The following is a 5,137-nucleotide window of genomic DNA, read 5'->3' as shown; positions in this document are numbered from 1 at the left end:
TATAGAGAGAGAGAGAGAGAGAGAGAGAGAGAAGTAGAACGGAAGAGTGGGTAAGAACGGTATGAATATAAAAGACGGGAAAAGGGATGGGGACGTGGTTTTACCGTCGGACATAGGTCATGAAAAGTAAGCAAAAATATTATAGGAATCTGTTATAGGCCTGGCATGCAGACATACTGACTGGAAGGACAGAGAGAGTAGTGGAGTATATTTCAAATAGATGCAAAAAATAGGCCTGTAGAACGTGCACCATTAGCTCAGTTACTGGACTACGGAGTGGATGGTCCTGGTTCGAATCCTCAACTGGTTGTTCTTAATTTGCAGTGTTTAGGGGAGTTTGTAATCAACTCATTCACTACGTAATATTATTCTCAATATGATGTTATTTTTATTATTATTATTATTTATTTATTTTTAGGGGGGGACTCCAAATTTCATAAAAAGTTCATTTAACAGAGTCTTCATAACGAAAGAGCTTAATTACCATACGGTACTTTATCAGAAAGGGAATTCAAAGCTCTACAGCAACAGTGACCAATGACACTTATCATAGACGGACGAAATGAAGGACTCAGAGAGACAAATATGTAGACAGATTGATAGATAAAAAAAAGTAAATGGATAATTGGTTTAGAAGTTAGGTAAGTAGATTTTTGTAAGAGTCGCGTATAAATACGCAAGTTTCGCGATTAAAGAAATAAAGAGATAAAAAAAAAAACTCTGGAAGAGACAAAAATGAGAATGATTATGTTTTATATTGAAGGTCGACGGTAACAATAGTGACCTAGAAGCTCAGATAGTATAGGAACGTATAGGTTATGACGCTTTTGGCCAAGATTCAAAGCAGACGGGATCGACAAATGAACCGAACCGAACCATTAATGGTTATTTATAGAGGAACCAGCAGCTATCTACGTTTAGTTGCTGTTTTTGCCTATTCATCTACTCTCTTTTAATTCTGTTTTCCTTTTACGTCTGTGAATCCTGTATATGTGACGAGTGGTGAATCAGGGCGGATTGTATGTGCCCAAGGCGGGAGTTGCACTGCGAAAACACCGCATAATATATAAGTCATGGAGAGCTAGGTTGTTCTTGGCAAAATGCCGTTAGGGTAGTGTTGACCGACCTCTCCTGAACAGCAGAAGTGGGTGTGTGGGGTAGGCCAAGGTAGAATTATATCTACCCTGATCATAAGCTGTTAGGCTCTCTCCTCAGGCAGCCCAGCTAGCGCAAGAGAGTGGGTTGGATTTAGGTCTTCGTCTCGAGCCTTGCTTTCTACGTCATCAATACTCGCGCTGGATTATGGATGACATAGGAAGGTCCGTGTTTGTGGCAGACGTTCGGACGTCGAAGGTTTGAGGGTTAAGATCTCGTCTGCGCCTTCGGCCCGCGAGGGCGGCAATGTGCGGAGGCGACATGAAATATATTTACGACCGGGAAAATCCGCTTTAAAGTACGACGCAGCGGTTCCGGAAGGCTGTTGTTCATTTCTCAGTGAAAAACAAGCGTGACTGATAGGTCTTGTTAAGGTCAGTGTGGTGAAATATTCAACCAAAGACAAATACCATTGTAGGTCTTGGTAGGAATATTGTGGTGAAATGTTCTCTTCTGGATACATCTATTTGGTCTTGTCAGAGACACTGTGGTAAATCAGTCAATTCTAGATAGTTGGATATTTTCATGGAAACTATCTGCCCATACTTTCAGGTAAGGCCTTTTCAGCTAATCAAATTCAGTAATAAAAAGGAACAAAAACAAACAAACAAACAAACAAACAAAACAAACACAAGCAAAACAAAACAAAACCCAAAACAGAACCTCAAGTACCGCACCAACAGATTTTGACAACTTGTCTGTCTGTCTATCTGTCTGTCTGTCTGTCTACCTGCCTGCCTGCCTGCCTGTCTGTCTGTCTGTCTGTCTGTCTGTCTGTCTGTCTGTCTGTCTGTCTGTCTGTCCGAAAGCACTCTGCCTAACCCCTCCTCACCTGCTTATAAACACGTACTCTTGCAAATTCAATTTTCCAGTGTCTCAGATTATGATTAAATAGTGATCAGATAATATGACCACCGTTAAACTGACCACCGTTAAACTGACCAGTGGGATCTCCTCCCCCCCGCCCCCCCTCCCCTCGCCTACGCCTTCCCCACCTTCTCATCCGGATCTATTCCCCTACCCCCATTACCCTCTATTTATCCTCTTATGGTTGTGTCTCATAGAGAGACCCCCTGAGCGGAATAACTACTATTTGACCAAGCTTTTTATGTGGCATAGAACTTGGAGCTCGCCGTTTGAGTTACCCGCAGTTTCACCACATTATTACAGCCAGTGTCTTCTTTCTTTGCCGCGACCGCCATAAACTTGATTGCTTACCCCCTAGTAATGATTGTGTCCCTCGCCTTCTTTCACTGGCAACAATAACGGGCATAAAAGGGTATTCTAACTGGGGAAGGCGTGTCAGTTTTATACTATAATTGTCTCCGTTTAGGGGGAAGGGGAGGGTGAGGATGTGGGTGGAAGCGGTTGGGGGTGGTAAACGTTGATCAAAGAGAAGAGAGCTTATACTTTGAGCTGAAATTTGGGGTGAGGGAATAATATGAGAACAGGTAAATGACAGGGGCATACTGCTGAACGTAAACACGGTTCCTTTACCCAATATATCCGTACTGGCTTAGATGTGTACATTCGAAACTGTCTTCGACAACCATCCAGTGTTGTTCTTTCAATTCTATCCCACATTTTGTTTTGAAGTTCTAGTCAAAGCCCAAGTGTTTTATTATCTCCTTAAATGTGATAGTTTTCTGTGGTAAACAACTCACGTATTATGTTGTGCTTATTTATTTGTTTTGTTTATTTGCTTGCTTTGCCTACTCCAAATATCACATGTTTCTGTCTAGAAGAGCTTTGATTTAATGCTTATAACCTATATTACATATCATCATCATCTTCATAAAGTGCCAGATATGAAACAGACATTGGCAATCATGGTTTTCCGTTCAGTTCTCTGCTCTGATACTCTCAAAAACCCTGTTACCCTTATTTTTTCCCCGCTACCCATCTGATCAGGTTTTCTAATACGTTTTTGTGGGTCCAACCGTGCCTTGTTTGCCTTCTATTTTTCCAGTCAGAGCAAGATGTTAAAAGCCTTAATTTCGAGTCAAGTGTCCAAGGAACTGCATGTGTCGCTTCTTTCATAACATATTTATTGTGCCCGTCTGTCCCTCTCTCTATTTGTGTTTGTGTCCATCTCCGTTTGTATCTCTTTTCTTCTCCTTTCCGTCTCCCCCCTCTCTCTCCCCCTCATTCTCTCTCTCTCTCTCTCTCTACTCTCTCTCTCTCTCTCTCTCTCTCTCTCTCTCTCTTTCGCTCTCCCCCTATCACCTTCTCTCTCTGAATGTATGTGCATGTGTGTCTCTTTGTGCAATTGTCTGTCTGTCTCCCCATCTTCCCTTCCAAACGAATCGATAAGCGTAAGTAGCCATCAAAGTGGGATTTTGGGACTTGGGTTTTGGGGTTTGGATTGGGGGTTTGCAGAAAGCAGTGTACCATCTGCAGACACAGACGCAGATCCATGGTACGTTTAAGTTCTACAGTGGCAGCTTTTACGCCAAGCCCAGACATTGTTATGATCCACAGATATTCCTTTTTGACATTTCCATAATCCCTAGATATGCGTTTCGAAACGTTGCTCAGGTGGAAAAAAACAGGTTTGAAACTTCAGTTAAGAGGAAAAAGCGAAAGGAGGAAAAAACACCCCGACTTTGTATGGATAACTGTCCAAAACTGCAAAGCAAATAAGCATCTGTTTTACGTTATTTGATCGCACAAGGTATCAGTTCTGACTTCTGAGGATTTGTTTTCATGCAAGGTTAATGCTGAACCAAACCGTGGCGGCTTACAGGGCCGTTGGAAAGTCACGGAAAGTCAGGCAGGAGGCGCCTCTTACTCCTGCTTTTTGCCTCAGAAATATTTTCACTGTCGGCGGCCGGGGAGACTTTAATGTCGGAGGACGAGCGGGTCGGGGGACGAGACCTTTTGACGGGGGGATAAGCATGGAAGCCGTCATGAGTTTTTGTGTTGTTGAGTTGAGCGGCATTCGAGTAGTTGTTGTTGTTTTTTAAAGGGTTTTTTTTTAGGTTTTTGTTTTTCGTTTTTTAAAATGGTTTTGTTTTTGTTTTGTTGTTGTTTATTTACTTTTTCTGTTGAGAACGCAGGGGGTTAGAAAGAGGGGGGTCGAGGGAAGGGGGCATTATCTTTTATACGGACTGTGGCTTGTTTGTCTCTTTCTTTGTTCTGCTGGGCTTTAACTTTTTTGTTTTGTTTGCTTTTTTAAAAATTGGTGTGTGGTGTGTTGGTGGCGTGGGGGGGATGGGGGTATTTTAGTTGTTGTTTCTTGTGAGACCGTGTGTGTTTTGTATCGAACTATATAGCAGTCGAACCTGTTGTACGACAACATGTTCAAGACAACCACCTGTACAAACGACCACTTCCAACTTTCCTTATTGCGTTTTTTTCTCTCTAAATTATACGCCCGTAATCAATGCCACTGCCCGCGAAGGCCACCTTGAGAAGATGACCATTTATCCTTCGAGAATGTTTTTTAAAATTTTTTAAAAATCTTGGACAGGTCCGATAGAATTATGCTTAACAATATAAAAAACCAAGGCTCACCAAGCATTCTACCGTGTACAACTTCCTGAGGGGTGTCGGTCTGCTTCCAAAGTTCAAGTGTAGATGCAATGACTCACCCTGTTTGATCAGGGAAATCAAACCACACAGTCATCGTTTGGAGAAACTGCAGACGTTCCGTGGTAGATAAACTAATGGCGGGATTTTTTTCGGTCTATCTCTTGTATACTTATATTTGAGTTGTGCGCGGGGAGGACGGATTGAAATGAGAGGCGAGGTCGTGCGTGTGGCATTGGAAAGTTTGTGAAAAGATGGATGGTGGAATGAATAGACGCAGGACGTCAGCCAGTGTTACAGCGGTCATGTTCGTGCGTCGAGTGCAAAGAGTTGCAGGGCTGTGTTTTGTGTTCATTCGGACGTCACAGAGGCGGTTTAATTGTCGGACTGGTTTGTGGTCTGCGGAACACCTCAGCCCGGCCTTTGCTGGTGGGTGGGTGGGTGGGTGGAG

The 5,137-nt window shown here is 42.9% G+C and overlaps 1 protein-coding gene across 1 annotated transcript in view; it reads left to right on the top strand.

Moving 5' to 3' along the window:
• Nucleotides 1–5,137, top strand: part of LOC101856020 (serine-rich adhesin for platelets) — a gene marked incomplete in the record, with an annotated part of 327,208 nt that overhangs the window by 287,493 nt on the left and 34,578 nt on the right.

Source organism: Aplysia californica, unplaced genomic scaffold (genome assembly GCF_000002075.1).
Source record: "Aplysia californica isolate F4 #8 unplaced genomic scaffold, AplCal3.0 scaffold00151, whole genome shotgun sequence".
Classification (NCBI taxonomy): domain Eukaryota; kingdom Metazoa; phylum Mollusca; class Gastropoda; order Aplysiida; family Aplysiidae; genus Aplysia; species Aplysia californica.
Note: the sequence above shows the minus strand (reverse complement) of the source record. Positions and strands in the feature narration are given on the sequence as shown.